The sequence below is a fragment of the Somniosus microcephalus genome, chromosome 9, assembly GCF_052327205.1.
Source record: "Somniosus microcephalus isolate GS21.2 chromosome 9, FLI_Smic_1.0, whole genome shotgun sequence".
NCBI classification, from domain to species: Eukaryota; Metazoa; Chordata; class Chondrichthyes; order Squaliformes; family Somniosidae; genus Somniosus; species Somniosus microcephalus.
In genome coordinates this window covers 605,304-624,233 of record NC_140995.1, presented here as the reverse complement: position 1 = coordinate 624,233, position 18,930 = coordinate 605,304, and the positions used below count along the sequence as shown (strand labels likewise).

The 18,930-nt window shown below is 47.5% G+C and overlaps 1 pseudogene; it reads right to left on the bottom strand.

Annotated features, from left to right (window-relative positions):
* Positions 1-262: 262 nt before the first annotated feature.
* LOC147112216 (uncharacterized) lies at positions 263-1,207 on the bottom strand (annotated as a pseudogene).
* Positions 1,208-18,930: the final 17,723 nt, after the last annotated feature.

The window sequence follows — 18,930 nt, the reverse complement described above, 5'->3', positions numbered from 1 at the left end:
CCCTTTTCAGCCATGTCTCAGTAATAGCTATAATATCATACTCCCACGTGCCTATCTGTGCCCTTGGCTCATCTCCCTTATTCCCCAGACTCCTTGCATTGAAGTATATGCCATTTAGCATTTGCAAAACTGCCTTGTTGTCCATTTCCTACCCCTCGTTTTCTCTGCTGTCCAAACTCGCTTATTAATTTTCTGCCCTCCATTTCCAGCTTTGCTTCTCTCCCTTCTGAATCCACTCTCCGGTTCCCATCCCCCTGCCAAGCTAGTTTAAACCCTCCCCAACAGCACTAGCAAACCCCCCCATGAGGATATTGGTCCCGGTTCCTTTGAGGTGCAACCCATCCGGCTTGTACAGGTTCCACCTCCCCCAGAAACGGTCCCAATGCCTCAGGAATCGAAAGCCCTCCCTCCTGCACCATCTCTCCAGCCACACATTCATCTGCTCTACCCTCCTATTCCTGTACTCGCTAGCACGTGGCACTGGGAGTAATCCAGAGACCTTTGAGGTCCTGCTTTTTAATCTCTCTCCTAGCTCCCTAAACTCTGCCTGCAGGACCTCATCCCTCATTCTACCTATGTCGTTGGTACCAATATGGACCACAACCTCTGGCTGATCACCCTCCTCCCTCAGAATGTCCTGCAGCTGTTCAGTGACATCCTTGACCCTGGCACCAGGGAGGCAACATACCATCCTGGAGTCATGTCTGCGACCGCAGAAACGCCTGACTTTTCCCTTAATTATTGAATTCCCTATGACTATTGCTCTTCCATTCTTCTTCCTCCACCCCTGTGCAGCTGAGCCACCCATGGTGCCGTGGACTTGGCTCTGGCTGCACTCCCCAGAGGAACCATCACCCCCACCAGTATTAAGAGCTGAAAACCAGTTAGCGAGCGAGATGCACTCAGGGGATTCCTGCACTACCTGTCAGGTCCTCCTCTTCCGTCTGGTGGTCGCCCATTCCCTCTCTGCCTGCACACTCTTAAGCTGCAGGGTGACCACCTCCTGAAACGTGCTAGCCACGAAGTTCTCAGCCTCGCGGATGCGCAGCAGTGACTCCAGCCGCCGCTCAAGCTCCGTAACCCGGTGCTCGAGCTGCTGTAGCTGGCGACACTTCCCGCACATGTGGTCGTCCAGACCACGAGAAGCGTCCAGGACATCCCACATGGCACAGGATGTGCATTCCACGGGACTGAGCTGCCCTGCCATGCCCCTATTTACTAGATTCATTAACTAAAGGTTTTAGTATACCCCTCTGCCCTAACTTAGGCGAAACGACAACAGACAAGAAAAAAAAAGTGATACTCACCAGCCCGGAACCTAAATAACAAGAAAAAACGATGCGACCTTTACCAACCAATCAGTTACCAACCATCTGTGACGTCACTCCTTGTGGGTTTTTGTCCTCTCGCCGCCGCTGCTGCCGGTGAGTCTATTGCTTGCCACTTCTACCATCGCTCCAGCGCACTCCCGCCTCCCGCCCATGCTTCCCTACAGCCTTTGGAAAGGTTAATAAATATTTTAGAATGATTTTATGCCTTTCTAAAGACTGGTAGAACTTTATCTCGTAATGCCAATTATCTCACCCACATCAACAACAGAACCTTGCATTTATCCAGCGCTTTTAATGTAGTAAAATGTCCCAAGGTGCTTCACAGGAGCGATTATCAAACAAAATTTGACATCAAGCCAAAAACTTGGTCAAAGAGATAGATTTTAAGGAGTATCTTAAAGGAGGAGGCGGAGAGGTTTAGGAAGGTAATTTGTAAGCTTAAGGCCTAGGCAGCTGAAGGTATGGCCGCCAATGGTGGAGAGATGGAAATTGGGCAAGAGGCCAGAAATGAAGGAGTTCTGAGATCTCGGGGGGGTTATGGGGCTGGAGGTTACAGAGATAGGGAGGGGCGAGGCCATGGAGGGATTTAAAAACAAGAATGAGAATTTTAAAATCGAGGTGTTGCCGCACCGGGAGCCAATGTAGGTCAGCGAGCACAGGGGTGATGTGTGAACGGGACTTGGTGTGAGTTAGGATACAGGCAGTGAGCACAGGGGTGATGTGTGAACGGGACTTGGTGTGAGTTAGGATACAGGCAGTGAGCACAGGGGTGATGTGTGAACGGGACTTGGTGTGAGTTAGGACACGGTCAGCGAGCACAGGGGTGATGTGTGAACGGGACTTGGTGTGAGTTAGGATACAGGCAGTGAGCACAGGGGTGATGTGTGAACGGGACTTGGTGTGAGTTAGGATACAGGCAGTGAGCACAGGGGTGATGTGTGAACGGGACTTGGTGTGAGTTAGGATACGGTCAGCGAGCACAGGGGGTGATGCGTGAACGGGACTTGGTGTGAGTTAGGGCACGGTCAGCGAGCACAGGGGTGATGTGTGAACGGGACTTGGTGTGAGTTAGGACACGGGCAGCGAGCACAGTGGTGATGTGTGAACGGGACTTGGTGTGAGTTAGGACACGGGCAGCGAGCACAGGGGGTGATGCGTGAACGGGACTTGGTGTGAGTTAGGACACGGTCAGCAAGCACAGGGGTGATGTGTGAACGGGACTTGGTGTGAGTTAGGACACGGGCAGCGAGCACAGGGGTGATGTGTGAACAGGACTTGGTGTGAGTTAGGATAAGGGCAGCAGAGTTTCGGATGAGCTCAAGTTTACAGAAACTGCAAGGTTTTTTAATGGCTCCTTTCTTTGGGGGTCCAGGCATAGCTAAGCCTCTGCCATTTTCCGGTGGGTTTTTCCAGTCTCCTGCTGGAACTATAAAGCTCAATTACCAGGTGTCCACACATACACATTTCCTGCAGGAATCAATGGATATCAATCAGAAGTATGATCCATAGAAGTTTACAGTACAGAAGTGGTCTATTCATCCCATCATGTCTGTGCCGGAGCTTTGCTAGAGCAATCCAGAACTAATTCTACTGCCCCGCTGTCTCCCCACAGCGCTGTATCTTCCTCTGCTTCAAATGTTTATCCATTTTTGCTTCAAAGATACAATGATCTTTGTCTCAACCATTCCATGTGGCAAAGTATTCCATGCTCCAAAAATCCAGTGCAAAGAAATGTGTCCTCTCCTGCCTCTCTCTCTCAGTGACAATTTTAAATTGAGGACCCATCATCACTAACTCCCCAACACAAAGAAACTGTCTTTCCTTTCTAACCTGATCAAAACCCTTCATAATGTAAAAGGAAAACACAATTCTCCTCTTCACCTTTGCTGCTTTAGTGGAAATAATCCTAGTATCTCAATTCTCTCCTCATAACTAAAGCTTTGCATCCTGGTATCATTCTGATGCTGAAGCATTTAACACTACTATAACAATATGCACAGCTATTCGAACAGATCATCAGAGTAGATTTTCTGAGGTTCAATGTGCCGAGGAGGAGGCAGCCACTGATATCAGTGCCTTCAGGCTCTCTAGCAGACCCGCCAGTCTGTGCGGTTGTGGGAGCAGGGCATTGCACTAGGTTTTTACAGGCGCCCCTCCACTGGCTTGCCCAACAAGCATAGAGGAAGAGTGAGGGGGAGGCTGGGAATGCCTCCACCCAGCTCATTTAAATAGGCACACTGGGAGAAAGCAAGGAAGGAAAGGAAAGGATGAATTAGAAAAGGCGAGCATTTATACCGCGCCTTTCATGACCTCGGGACGTCCCAAAGCGTTTTACGGCCAATTAAGTAGTTTTTGACGTGTAAGATATTGTTGCAGTGTCGGAAACGGGGCAGCCAATTTGCGCACAGCAAGGTCCCACAAACAGCAATTTGATAATTTGATAATGGCCAGATAATCTTTTTTTTAGTGATGTTGGTTGAGGGATAAATATTGGCCAGGACACCCGGAGAACTCCCCTTCTTTTCTTCAAATAGTGCCAAAGAATCTTTTATGTTCACCTGATTGAGCAGAAAAGCCCTCAGTTTAACGTCTCACCTGAAAGACGGCACCTCCGACAGTGCAGCACTCCCTCAGTACTGCACTGAAGTGCCAGCTGAGTGTTATATGCTCAAGTCTCTGGAGTGGGACATGAATCCACAACCATCTGACTCAGAGGCGAGAGTGCTACCACTGAGCTACGACTGACAGAGGTGGCAGCTTAGATACACCATCAGGAAAGCCACAGGAAAACCAGGGCAATGTAATGGGGCCAGATACCTTACCCAACAGGTGCAGGGAAGAGAAAACTCTACCCGATTATATCTGTAAATTTGTGTAGGCAAAATAACTACACCATGTTTAGAAATGTAAAACTCTAGAAAATATCATTTTACAAAATCAATACAATGGGTAAAGTAAAAAAGAAATTCAAGCATTCTATGTCTCCTGTTACTCATGAACAGTTCCTTTTGACAGTCAGAAATGTGAAATAGTGGTGTTGTAAAGTGGCTTGAAAATGATGTCAATTTGTGATAAATAACACAGCTGTCTGCCTGTGCAGCAGATAATTTGCTAAAAGCGTAGCATTTGGTAAATGTGCAGACTCTGAAGGCAGCGGATGGTGGCGGGGGGGTGGGGGTCAGGGGCTGGGGTGGGTAACATTAGAGTTCCCAGGATATAAAGCTCCACCAGCCAAATGAGGCCATGGTGCTGGTGTCTGTGCAGCTGGGACAGTGCTGAGACTGTCACAGCTCATCACGTCTGACCTCACACTCAAGTTCACATTAACCCCTCCATGTAAAACATTTCAACACAATGCTGCTGCCTTTGACAGGTCTGGCATTTCCAATCAAAACTTTATTAAGTAGTAGGAAGCCACCATGAATATGATAAGTTGTGCTTAGCTTCTCTTCGGGACTTGTCTTGAAGCTATCAGTAAATTATCTTCCATTTGGTGTGCAGTAGGATCTCCCGGCAATCAGTTTTGAATTGGTATGTTTAAATATCATGATTTGATATAAAATAAAACACAAACATCAGCCACTAAATGGGATCAATGTTAAGTGTAAGATACACAGGTTAGCAGTTTCTTGTATAAACTGGTGAAATTAGTGAATATCTTCAATACTAATGTTATGAGCTCCTATAGGGTGAAAAATGAAGACATCAAGCCGTCCTTTTATGGCAAATTTAACACCAAAGTTTGGAGCAATTTGAATTTTTTTTGACTGAGTTTTAAATGAGCTTCAACATCGAAAGTCAGCAGATAGACTTTTTTGAGAATCTTTGGGAATGAGTAAGAACTGAACTAAATGTATTGTGTGCAACTCTCTCGTATGCCGGGTTCAGCAAGGGGGGTCCGTGGAAAATAATTGTGTTGTGTTGTTGATATTTTTTGACATTTGGTAAAATGAGGACGTGTTTTTGCCGAGTGTACGTCATAAAAACAAACGCTCACCTCAAAGAATCCTCCGCCTTTGCACTTAAAGCATAAACACTTTCGATGTATATTTATAATTTATACTCACAGGGGAAGCTTTTAGCTGTTTTTGTTCTATTACAAAGCCCAGCTTATCTGTACACTACAGGGAATGACCACAGTGTTGCTGGGGATTTGGCGCCTTACATTATGTAATAATAGTCCATTAATCCTCTCTGTGCTCACTGCTGAATCTAGTTTGACAGTATGTGTTAGAAACAGGCATATGGCGTGTGAACTGTCTGCAGGAGTGAATCCATGGGAAATGCACATTGCATTGTGCAATTATCATGTGCAATAGGTGCTTCAGTTCAGGTCTAGTGCTGGGAATGTGCTGATGATTTGCCAAGACTACTCAATAATTAATTTGTCTTCCTTTTATATTTCACCAGATCTTATGCATGTAGAGGTGACTGCAGTCATCTGGTGGTTCGCCTTCACTGCTGTGATTAAGCCACTACTACAGTGCAGCTAAACGGATAAAATGCTTTGGTGAAAATGATTTTAACCACAGTCACCAGGAGGCCACTTTCATAGATGTCACAATAATACTCAGCACCATATAAGGTACTGCTATTACTTCTCTGAACATTTTTTCTCATTAAAAAGAGAAAGTATATTGCTTCAAGTTTATTTATTTATTGCTGCATTACACTGGCTATTATTGAAGTGAACACACAATGAAATCCTGTACTGACTTTGGGACTAATAGGAAAGATCTGAAAGTGACTACTTTGGGTTCAGGATAGCAAAAGTAAAGGCCATAAATATTTGCATAAATTAACGTTGCCCGTTTCTATGTGTCACGGTATAGACCAAATATGATGCGGGAGTAGCGTTGACAGCTTCAGTACGACTGCTGGAGCTAGCACAGTAACCCAGAAACCAACGTTTGTCAATGACGTGCATTGTAACTGCTCTACATACCTAGTGACACGAGATTGACATCCCCTAGGGCCATTAGGTTGCGCTGTTAAGCAGATTTAAGTGTCTGTGGCCAAGAGAAACAAATCAAGCACACTCTGAAACTCGGAGCACTGCTGCACATGTAAGGAGCATACGCGTGCTGTTAAACAAAGTCTCGAAGGAAGTGGGAGCCCTACTGTTTGTGGGTGGTATAACCCAGAGTTACGGGTCTGCCTTAGATAGTCTCTTGGGTTAACATCTCCTGTAAGTGAGTCTGTGTCCCTCATAATTAGAAGTTTACTTTCACTACCCAATGTCTAGCCGTACAATGGTGCACTCTGGGAGGGGGGAGTCTAGCAGTGAGATCCCCTAGATAGCTGAACTGGGTATCGCAATCATTAAAAAGCTGCTTTATTTTTGCAGAATACACGTGACTGAACAAAGTACTGTAGCAATTTTAGACATTTTTAGCTTGGTCTATAACACTTCCCATAACATACAAAACATACTTTCCTATCTCGAATAGTGGGCTTAATGCACAGTTATATTTTCCTTTCTGGTTAATCCAAGTTGTAATCTGACCAGCTAGAGCTTGATTTCTAAGCTAGGGCTGGATTTTGCGAGTGTAGGCAGAGGGACGGGTAGTAGGTGGGTTCCGGTCCCGCTCCCACCTCCAGCCGCTCTAATGACACAATTTTCGGTTAATTGGGCTCGTTAAGCCCGCCGTGCACATCACCGGCCCTGATCACAAGGTGCGGGTCTGCTGAGCTGCTCTGCTGACGCGTTTGCAGCCAGTGTATTTAAGGGGGCCGTGTCCCCATTCACTCTCATTTCGTTTCTGATGCTCCCGAGTGCTGCTGCTCTCCACGATGTCTGCAGAGAGACCAAAGGCTGCTCCCCGCTTCAACGATGACCCCCTCCATGTTCTTGTGGAGGGAGTCAGAGGACGTCGGGAGGTCCTGTATCCAGGTAATGGAAGAAGGAAACCTCCTCAGCAGACAAAGGCAGCCTGGCTGCAAATAGCTGAGGAGGTAACTGCAAGGTGTCTGTTCAGTCGCACCTGGGTCCAATGTAGGAAGAGGTTCAATGATCTCCAGTGTTCTGGAAAAGTGAGTATAAAAGCACACTTAAAAAGAAAGACGTGCATTTATATAGCACCTTTCATGACCACCGGACGTCTCAAAGCGCTTCACAGCCAATGAAGTACTTTGGAGCGTAGTCACTGTTGTACTGTAGGAAACACAGCAGCCAATTTGCGCACAGCAAGCTCCCACAAACAGCAATGTGATAATGACCAGATAATCTGTGTTTGTTATGTTGGTTGAGGGATATGTGTTGGCCAGGACACCGGGGATAACTCCCCTGCTCTTCTTTGAAATAGTGTCCCAGGATCTTTTACATTCACCTGACAGAGGTGTCATTTTTACATTCGCCTGTCATCACATCCCCATCACTTTGAATTGTCAACCCTACTCCTGCACATCCTAACTCACCCCAACATCCCTTGCACCATCACCCACCCCCCTCTCCCTATGTACAGAATCACTTCCCCATCTTACTATGCACCCCTCACACCCACCCTCAATGTTATGCAATGACAACTAACAACTGAAAAGGAGGAAACTTGGTAATGGGAACCTACTCCATCATAGTCTCCCTCTAAACATCTATCCTATCCATTCTTTACACTCATTCCATCGCTCTCACTGAAACTCCACTTCTTTCCCTCATTGCAGGAAAAGAGAGCTCATAATAAGAGGGAGAGGGAGAGAACAGGAGGAGGACCACCAGCGTTCTCACAGCTCACCCACGCTGAGGAGGCCGCTATCGACATTGCGGGATCAGTTGAAGAGCTCGAAGTGTGGGACGGAGAGAGGGGCTCAGTAGAACAACCTGGTGACAGAATAATTCTCCATCCATCTTATTTGGCATTCATGAGTGACTCATATGGGATCTGATGTCAATAGAAATTGAATGCTCATCATGTGCACAATGGGATGTGTCTGCAATCTGCAATCACATGTCTAACTCATGTCTTTACTCTCCCACAGGACCATCAAGAGCCCCCCTCCCTACTGTCCAGGAGGAAGAGCCAGAGGACTCCTCAGAGGATCCTGCATACTCTGTGGGAGCAGCGTCAGCAGAAATGAGCGCGCCCAGCACCAGTGCAGAGACACACACCTCAGTAGGTAGTTTGCGAGATAGAGTAGTCACCTGGTGTATCACAACGCACGAGTGAGCAAGAGCAGATGGTGGAGACAGCGACAGCAGTGGAGAGTCCTCGTCAGAGGCCACAGGATGCTCCTGACTCTGCTCAGCTGCATGTAGATGCTGTGCCTCTGTGGCCATCCATAAAGAGAGCGGTGCTGGAGCTTCAGGAACAAGTGCAGGAGGCTCTAACTGGGTTTGCAACCACAGTAACTGCAAGTGTCCAGAGAATGGAGGAGTCCATGTCAAACATGAGCAATGCCGTGGTGCACGCAATGGCAAATGTAGGTACCGTCATGGAAAGGATGGAAAAATTTTGTTAACCAGCCTTTTATGTAATACTTTGTCAAACGCCTTCTGAAAATCCATGTAGACAACATCCATTGCATTCCCTTTATCAACCCTCCCTGTTACTTCATCAAAAAATTAAATTAGATTAGTCAAACACGATTTGCCTTTTACAAATCCGTGTTGGCTCTCCTTAGTTAGCTTAAACCTCTCCAAATGCCCATTAATTTTTTCCTTGATTATTGTTTCTAAAACTTTACCCATCACTGATGTTAAACTGACTGGCCTGTAGTTACTAGGATTGTCCTTGCACGCTTTCTTGCCCAGCCTTTCTAATACATCCTGTCTATCAATTTTCACCTTTCCATTGCTTCTACCTTTTCCACTTCTGATATTTTGTCAGCATCCACTTCCTTAGTAAACACCGATACAAAGTACTCATTGAGTATTTTAGCCTTGTCCTGCGCCTCTAAGCATATATCACCTTCTTTGTCCCTATAGGTCCTACTCCACCTCTTACTACCCGCTTACTGTTTTCAAGCCGGTAGAAGTATTTTGGGTTCCCTTTTATGTTAACCGCCATTCTACTCTCATATTCTCTCTTTGCCAATCTTATTTTGATCTTCACTTCCCCTCTCAACTTATTGTATTTGGTCTGGTTCTCCCTTGAAGAATTCACCTGACATTCATCATGCACCCTCCTTTTTTGTTTCATCATCTTCTCTATCTCCCTCGTCATCCAAGAAGCCTTTTTGGTCTCTAATAGGCCCTACTCTTTCCTTGGTTATCCTCTTGCTCTTTAGGTATTTATAAAACATCTTTGGGTTTTTCCATGATTTCACTGGCTAATATTTTTTATGCTCTCTCTTTGCTTTCCTACTTTCCTTTTTAATTTCACCCCTGCACTTTTTATACTCCTCTAGGCTTTCTGTAGTATTTAGGTCTCCGATATCTGACATAAGCTTCCCTTTTTTGCCTTATCCTACCCTGTATGCTCCTTGACATCCAGGGGGCTCTAGATTTGGGAGTCCTGTAGTGTATGTAACCGTCCCCCTTTAAGGGAACTATTTTAGGTGTGGCACTACTTTATCTTGGCTGCTGTATACTGTAATACCGACGGTGACCACACCGGTATATAAGTGCTGTGTCAGGATTTATTGGGCAGATTCGCCCTGACCTTCGAATAGTAAAGTCCTGTTAAAGTTATTCTTGTAGTCTGTGTATTAATTCGCCATAATACCTACAGACTTTACAGTGGCGACGAGTTCGATCTTACCCTGCGGCAACAATACTTCCGAAGCAGTTAACGAGCGTCGAGAAGAGGCACCCGCCCTCGTCGTTCTGCTGAGAGAAAACTCGAGTCTGCAGAGCAAGGAAGAAGGAAGAATTCAGACACGAAGCCTTCCATCAGCAACAGGCACTGATTGTCCCTTCTGCCACGGTGGTGAGTGAGCCGATCAGCACGAGAAGCAAGTCGGCCACGGTGACTGTGAGTAAAGGGAAAATAAAAAAATAAACGGAGGATAAGGGCGGTGAACTCGACCACGGTCGGGGGAAAGGAGCCGGACAGAAGTCAGGCCCAGAGGCGCTGAGACTGGGGCAGCGTGGAGCATGGAAGCCGCGGTACAAGCGGGCTGGGAGACGCAACGGCGTCGTGAGACAGCTAGACCGCGACCGGCGAAAAAGGCCGGGCAGCTACCGAGGCCACGAGGCGCTGCGACCGGGATCGTAAGGCGCGGGAAGATATAAAAATAAATAAACCGCGGTGAACTCAGCCGCAGCCGGGGAGGAAAGCACCGGACTGCGAGAGGGCTGGGAGGCGCGATTGGAGTGAAAAAGGCCGGGCAGCGACCGATGCCACGAAGCGCTGCGACCGGGATCGTAAGGCGCGGGAAGAGATAAAAATAAATAAATCGCGGAGAACTCAGCCGCAGCCGGGGAGGAAAGCACCGGACTGCGAGAGGGCTGGGAGGCGCGATTGGAAGCTGCTGAGGGAGAGACAGAGCCCGAGCGAGGGAGACTGAGCGAGATCCAGCCCAGCGGCTGAAATTGTTCGTCGTCAACGGGTTGTACCCAGCGCCGGTTGCCCTGCCGAGAAAAGGGAACAAGGAACGCACTGAAGCCGACGCGCAGGCTGCGAACCCCGAAAGCCAGCGGTCGTCGCCCGAGGGAAAAGCTTACCCCTCCCGCCAGGGGAAGAAACGCAGGAAGCCGCCAGTAGGCGGGGAAGAAGACAGAAGCGGGAAACCGCCATTTTGAAAGTGGGCGGGGAAAGAAGACAAGCGCGGGAAACCGCCATTTTGAAAAAAAAAAGTTAAAGAAATATTTCGTTGTTGTTTCTCAGGAAGAGTGTGAAGATGCCTAAGCGTAGTAACATCAACGGTTTCGATTCCGATGTGGAAGATTGGGCCACGTATGTAGAACGCATCGAGATACATTGTAAGGTCAATAAGATAGCAAATTATGACAAAGCTCTAACCTTACTAAACTCAATGGGTGCGAAGACATACGGGTTATTGAAGCATCTTCTATCACCAGCTAAACCGGCGGATCAGTCTTTCGCTAATATTGTTGCTGTCCTGAAGGATCATTTTAACCCCGCACCGCTGATGTTAGCGGAACGATCTAAATTTTACGTGAGAACGCAACGGAAAGAGGAAAGCAACGCGGAGTACCTGGTTGAACTGCGTAGGCTAGCAAAATACTGTCAGTTTGGGGTAAATCTGACAGAGGCACTGAGAGACAAGTTCGTGTGCGGGATGTCGAAGGAAGGAACACAAAAACGACTGCTCGAAGAGAACGATCTTACACTTGATAAGGCTGTCCTTATTGCAGCATCGCACGAAGCCGCAGCGAGAGGCACGGCGGAAATGCAGCGGAAGACAGCGGTACTCAGTGTGGATCAAATGACTTCGGGTACAACGAAATGTTATCGTTGTGGGAAGACAACACACGACCAGAACCAATGCTGGTTTAAAAACCAGGAATGTAGGAAATGTGGCAAGCTTGGTCACATAGCTAAGGTATGCCGGTCAGGAAAGAAGACCAGCAATAATAAGTCACCGCAGAAGAAGTACAGAAAGGTACATAAGGTGACTGGGAAGAGCCCAGATGAACAGAATTCGGACTCAGACTCCAACAGCAAGGAACTGGGTAGTCTGAGGATTCACAATGTGAGTAAAGAAGCTGACCGACAAACTATCTGGGTCACACTACAGATTGCAAAAGTCCAAGTGAAGATGGAAGTGGACACCGGATCGGCGTTGACGGTCATGAATAAGCAAGATTACAAAAAGTTATTCAAACATATTCCCCTATGGGATACGGAGATAGTATTGCAGACATACACGGGGCACAAAGTATACCCCATCGGAAAGATAAAAGTCAAGGTGAGATACAAGGACAAAGATCACCAAGGGATGGACATGTATGTGCTGCCCAAGGGAGGTCCACCACTTCTGGGACGGGAGTGGATCAGGAAAATAAAGATAGACTGGCATTCACTAAACACAATGACGGTAGATTCCGGAAAGGAAGATGTCAAACCTGAACGGTTGTCCAGAGTATTGGACGAAGCTAAAGAGGTATTCCAGCAAGGACTGGGAACACAGAGGAATTAAAGCAAAAATCAAGATTGCAGAACATGCAAGCCCAAAATTTTTCAAAGCCAGATCGATACCTTACGCGATACGACCTGCTGTGGAGGCAGAACTGGAAGAGCTTGAACGTTCAGGGGTACTGGAGTGAGTGGGCCACGCCCATTGTTCCCGTCATGAAGTCTTCATCAAGTAACAAGCCAGGGGGACCGGGAAAGGTCCGCATCTGCGGAGACTTCAAGATCACAGTTAATCCGGTGCTTCACACGGTACAATACCCGCTTCCGCGGATTGAGGATATCTTTGCTTCATTGTCTGGCGGGAAACACTTCACCAAGATAGACCTGGCACAAGCATACTTACAAATGGAAGTCGAGGGAGAGTCGCGCCAGTATCTCACAATCAACACGCACAGAGGCTTGTATCGTTATAATAGACTGGTTTTTGGAGTAGCTTCGGCTCCAGCAATTTGGCAGAGGGCCATGGAGCAGGTCTTACAGGGTATTCCAAGCACGCAGTGTTACTTGGACGATATCCTGATTACGGGAGAAGACGAGGAGGAACACCTCACAAATTTGAAACTGGTGCTCACCAGGTTGAAGGAATATGGCCTTCGAGTTAATCGCCAGAAATGTGAGTTCTTCCAGAAACGGATCTCGTACTGCGGTCATGTCATTGACCAAGAGGGGCTGCACAAGTCACCTGACAAGATAGAAGCTGTCGTGAAGGCCCCCACTCCGGAAAATGTATCACAGTTGAGATCGTTTCTGGGGTTGATTAATTATTACCACAAGTTTCTGCCAAATCTATCCACGGTGCTGCATCCGCTGAATGCTCTGTTGCGGAAAAAAGTACCATGGAAGTGGAGCGAGGACTGTAAGAAGGCCTTTCGCAGAAGCAAGGCGTTGATTACCTCTGAGGAAGTGTTGGCTCATTTCAACCCAACGTTACCTCTTCGTCTAGCTTGTGATGCTTCCCCTTATGGAATTGGAGCAGTACTTTCACACAAGTTACCAAATGGCTCGGAAAGGCCAGTCGCATTTGCGTCCCGATCATTGACCTCCGCTGAGCGAAATTATGCTCAGATAGATAGGGAGGCCCTCAGCCTTGTGTGTGGAGTAAAGAAATTCAATCATTACCTGCAGGGCAAGAAGTTCACATTACTGACAGACCACCAGCCGTTGGTGTCCATATTCAACCCTAACAAGGCCGTTTCCACTATGACAGCGCAAAGGCTACAGAGGTGGTCCGTGTTACTTGGGGCACACCAATATGACATCGAATACAAAAGGTCCAAACAGCATGGAAATGCTGGTGGGTTATCGCGCCTACCGTTGCCAGTAGTAGAAGAGGCGGCTACAGTGGACCCGGTAGAGATGTTCCACTCATCCATAGTGGAATGCCTACCAGTAACAAATTCGATGATCGAAAATGAAACAAGAAATGATCCGGCTCTCTCACGAGTCTACGATTTAACAGTGGAGGGATGGCCAGCACATGGCGAACCAATGCTGCCCGCATTTTCGCAAAGAAAAGAACAGCTGTCAGTGTGCCGAGGAACCTTGATGTGTGGATCTAGAGTGGTGATTCCACCCAAACTTCAGCATAAGGTGCTAAAGGAGCTTCACGAGGGGCATCTGGGTGGAGTGAAAATGAAGAACCTAGCAAGAGCATTTGTGTGGTGGCCAGGTATTGATGGAGACATCGAAGAAATAACCAAGAGCTGTCTAGGATGCCAGAAGGTCCAAAACGCACCACCACAAGCTCCTCTGCATCCATGGGAGTGGCCCTCATCTCCTTGGCAAAGGGTACACGTCGACTTTGCTGGTCCATTTATGGACTCAATGTTTCTAATCGCGGTGGATGCACACTCCAAGTGGCCGGAGGTAATAAAGATGTCCTCCACCACCACGGAAAAAACCATCACAGTATTAAGGACCATATTTGCCAGGAATGGGCTGCCGGAATAGATCTGTTCTGATAATGGACCGCAATTTGTGTCCGAAGAATTCAGGAAGTTCTTAAAAAGGAATGGGGTCAAGCACTACACGTCAGCCCCATACCATCCCGCCACCAATGGATTAGCTGAAAGGTTTGTCCAGACCTTCAAGAAGGCCATAAAGGCCATGGGTAATGAAGACATCAACCTACAACATAAGGTAGATAACTTCTTGTTGGCGTATAGGAATGCAACACATGCGGTCACAAACCAAACTCCCGCCATGATGTTTTTCAATAGAAGACTAAGATGCCGGCTGGATTTGATTAAGCCAAACGTCAGAAGGGACGTAGAGAACCGGCAATTTCAGGGCATGAATGAAAGGCCAACTAGATCCTTTCAGATAGGTCAACAAGTTTTGGCCCGGGACTACCGTACCGAGAAATGGCAGCCTGGAACTATTGGGAAAAGGCTAGGGCCGCTGATGTATACCGTGGACATTGGTGACAGCATAATAAGGTGCCATGTTGACCAGATCATAGGGTCATCCACAAAGGACCAACCTACTCCACAACCTTACACGGCTAATGTTGAAGCAGAGATACCCAGAGCACCTACCTCCGATCTGGTAATACTGGAATCAGATGAACCTGACACTGTCCTTCAAGCCGAATCGACCTTGCCAGAAGAACCTACTACCCCGCCGAAAACTACTACACCACCGAGGCGTTATCCGGACAGAGTCAGGAAACCTCCAGAGAGACTGAATCTGTGAACTGTTTTGCATAAGTTGTATATATGTTATGATGTTATGTTAATGGGGAATAAGTATGTTGTAAGCTAAAAAGGGAGGATTGTAGTGTATGTAACTGTTCTACCTTTAAGAGAACTATTGTATGTAACCGTCCCCCTTTAAGAGAACTATTTTAGGTGTGGCACTACTTTATCTTGGCTGCTGTATACTGTAATACCGACGGTGACCACACCGGTATATAAGTGCTGTGTCAGGATTTATTGAGCAGATTCGCCCTGACCTTCGAATAGTAAAGTCCTGTTAAAGTTACTCTTGTAGTCTGTGTATTAATTCGCCATAATACCTACAGACTTTACAAGTCCCACCCTTTTTCTTTGTGGGAACATATTTGCACTGAACCGTCGCTATCTCCTCCTTGAAAATGTCCCACTGCTCTGACACTGATTTACCTTCAAGTAGCTGTTTGCAGTCCACTTTTGCCAATTCACATCTCAGCTTAGTAAAATTGGCCTTTCCCCAATTGAGAACTTTTACTCCTGGTCTATCTTTGTCCTTTTCCATAACTATGGTAAATCTAACTGAATTATGATCACTACCACCAAACTGCTCTCCCACTGATACCCCTTCCACCTACCCAGCTTCATTCTCTAAAACTAAGTCCAGAACCGCCGCCTCTCTTGTTGGGCTTGCTACGTACTGGCTAAAAAAGTTCTCCTGAATGCATTTTAAGAATTCTGCGCCCTCTATACCTTTAAAACTGATTTTATCACCGTTCTTTAACCAATGTTGTGACCACCCCCCCGTCCTTTTTTATCGCCCTCTGTCGCATTTGAAAACCCTGTAACCAGGAATGTTGAGCTGCCATTCCTGCCCTTCTTTCAGCCATGTTTCAGTAATAGCTGTGATATCATACTTCCACGTGTCTATCTGTGACCTCAGCTTATCTGCCTTATTCACTAGACTCCTTGCATTGAAGTAAATACCACTAAGCACGCCAAACCCCTTGGTTGTCTATTTTCTAGCCTTTGTTTCATTTGCCTTTTAAACTCACTTACTAATTTTCTGCCTTCCATTTCCAGTTTTGCTTCTCTCCTTTCTGAATCTACACCTAGGTTTCTATCCTTGCTAAGATGCTACAAAAACAACTCAACTTAGGAAAATGAACTTGAACATAGTTGTTACCAGAAGAATGATATCTACTGTTCATTAATGTCTTCACTGGACAACTTAATAAAAATCAATTGACAAAATAATGTGTTCTTCTTGTGGTTAGTCTTGGTTTTATTTATATTGCCAGCGACACCCACATCCCATAAACGAATAAAAAAAAAAATTGCAGAATGATGAGAAAAGTTGTGGTAAAATGATCTGCAATTTAGATCCGCTTTTACTCCCACGTCAAAGAAATCCTGATCCTGGCATAATCACGACCCAAACATAGCATTTCCTGATAGATGTGTGTTTACCAGTATTTAGCTACAGACATAGCAAATAGTCATTTAGGTGGACTGGTTGTGCTCGTGTTTGAGGCTTGGCCCAACTCAGCTGATGGCAATATTGCTCCATTACTCAGTCCAGATTTATGTCTAACAATGGTGGGCTGTGGAATAAACTTCAAAAGTAATAGACAACACTATATTTGCAAAGGAATCAGTTTCAATTACCAAATTGACACTTTAAAAAACATATGTTCTCTGTGACTATAGAATGGCTTGTGAACAAAAATAGCCCAAGAAGTTGCCTCAGGAGAGAATTCCGAGCTGATTATAAAAGCTCAACCTCCATCAAATTTAAAAAAGGACGTATGAAACAGTTTCGTTTGCTTACCTTGGGGCTCAAAACCACATCTGTGAAACAGGCTAAATTCTTCAGGATCTAGTTCTTCTGTACAGGGAAATTTAAAACAATGAAGCCTCGTCACAAAAATGTAAAATAATTTCATTTTCTGTGTGTTGTGAATGTTGTTAGCTTGCTAAGATGCTGTGGAAACAACCTACATAATAATGACAATGCCAAGCTATCAACTGTTGCTGGAGAGTGGTCAAGGACAGCATCTGGTGGAGATACATTGCTTACTCTAACATCGTTTTGATTTCCATTTACTAGTTCGACAGCACATTTTTATTATAAACTAGCTGAAGTGCCCGGCGGTGCCGAGGGAGTTTTGAGGGCATGTTGTTGTTGGAAGAGAGAGAGAGAGTGACTGGGGGGAAGAGAGAGCGCGACTGGGTGGAAGAGAGAGAGAGAGCGCGACTGGGGGGAAGAGAGAGCGCGACTGGGGGGAAGAGAGAGCGCGACTGGGGGGGAAGAGAGAGCGCGACTGGGGGGGAAGAGAGAGCGCGACTGGGGGGGAAGAGAGAGCGCGACTGGGGGGGAAGAGAGAGCGCGACTGGGGGGGAAGAGAGAGCGCGACTGGGGGGGAAGAGAGAGCGCGACTGGGGGGGAAGAGAGAGCGCGACTGGGGGGGAAGAGAGAGCGCGACTGGGGGGGAAGAGAGAGCGCGACTGGGGGGAAGAGAGCGCGCGACTGGGGGGAAGAGAGAGCGCGACTGGGGGGGAAGAGAGAGCGCGACTGGGGGGAAGAGAGAGAGTGACTGGGGGGGAAGAGAGAGCGCGACTGGGGGGAAGAGAGAGAGCGCGACTGGGGGGGAAGGTGGGAATGGGGGGGATGGGGGAGGGGGAGGAGGGAGGGGGAGGAGGAGGGGAGAAGAGGGGAGGGAGGGAGGAGAGGAGGGGGAGAGGAGGGAGAGGGGAGGGGGAGAGGAGGGAGGGGAGGTGGAGGAAGGAGGGGGGGAGAAAGGGAGGGGGAAGCCAGCAGACCCTCTCCCCTTTGCTGGCGATGGGGGGGAAGGGGGAAGGAGGGGAAGAGTCCCCGAGCCCCGCCCTCCCGAGGCCCGATCTCATGAGGCCCGATCTCACGAGGCCCGATCTCCCGAGCGCCGATCTCTGCCCCCCCCATCTCCCGAGGCTCGCCCCCCCCGATCTCCCGAGGCCCGATCTCACGAGCCCTGCCCCCCCCGAGCCCCGATCTGCCGAACCTCGATCCCCGCCCCCCACCCGAGCCGGCTTCAAGAGCAGAGAGAGACGCCGTCGCGCAACCTACCACGTGAGGCCCGGCCGGACTCAAGTCGCGCGCGCTGACTCCTGCCCCACCCGCCTTTACTAAGATGGCGGCGGTGGCGACGTTCGGCTCAGGCCCGCCCCCTCCAGCCTTCACAAAGATGGCGGCGATCGCGAGCCGCTTGTTGAGCGCGACGGGAGGTGCCTAGCTCGGGCGTGGCTGGGCAACAGAGGCCCAGGCTTACAGGCCTGGAAAAACGGTGAAAGGTAGGAAAATTCTAGATGTTAGAGAAAAGATTTACAAATTAATTAACTTTTTTTTAAAAAACAATTTGTGTTTTAAAAGCAACTTCTTTTTTGCTGGAAATGTAGATTTGAAAAGAAACACGCAGAAAGTGGGAAAAAGAAATGAAAAGTTTGGAATCAAGATGGCGGCGACTCACCTCGGTTCAGAATTATAAGGCCCGCCCACACACGCACCGATTAGTCAACCGTCAGGTCACTGAACTGTAGGATTGGTCAATCATCACGTCACTCAACTGTAGGATGGCCCGCCCCCACTCGATGCAAATGAGCGGATAATGAGAGGAATTTTGAACGTTTTTTGGATACCGTCGGCACAATTTTTGGCCGAGCAAAAAGTAAATGCGCCTACAAGAGTCCCCTAATGATGAGCTTTCTTTTGATATAACATATGTGTAGGTACGCTCTATAACTTTTGATTGTATAGCCGGCCAGAGAGACAGACAGAGAGACATATCCTTTTATATATATAGATGTAAAATTAAGTGAATGAAGTATGGTCTTCCTGCCCAGTAGTTGCAGAAAACC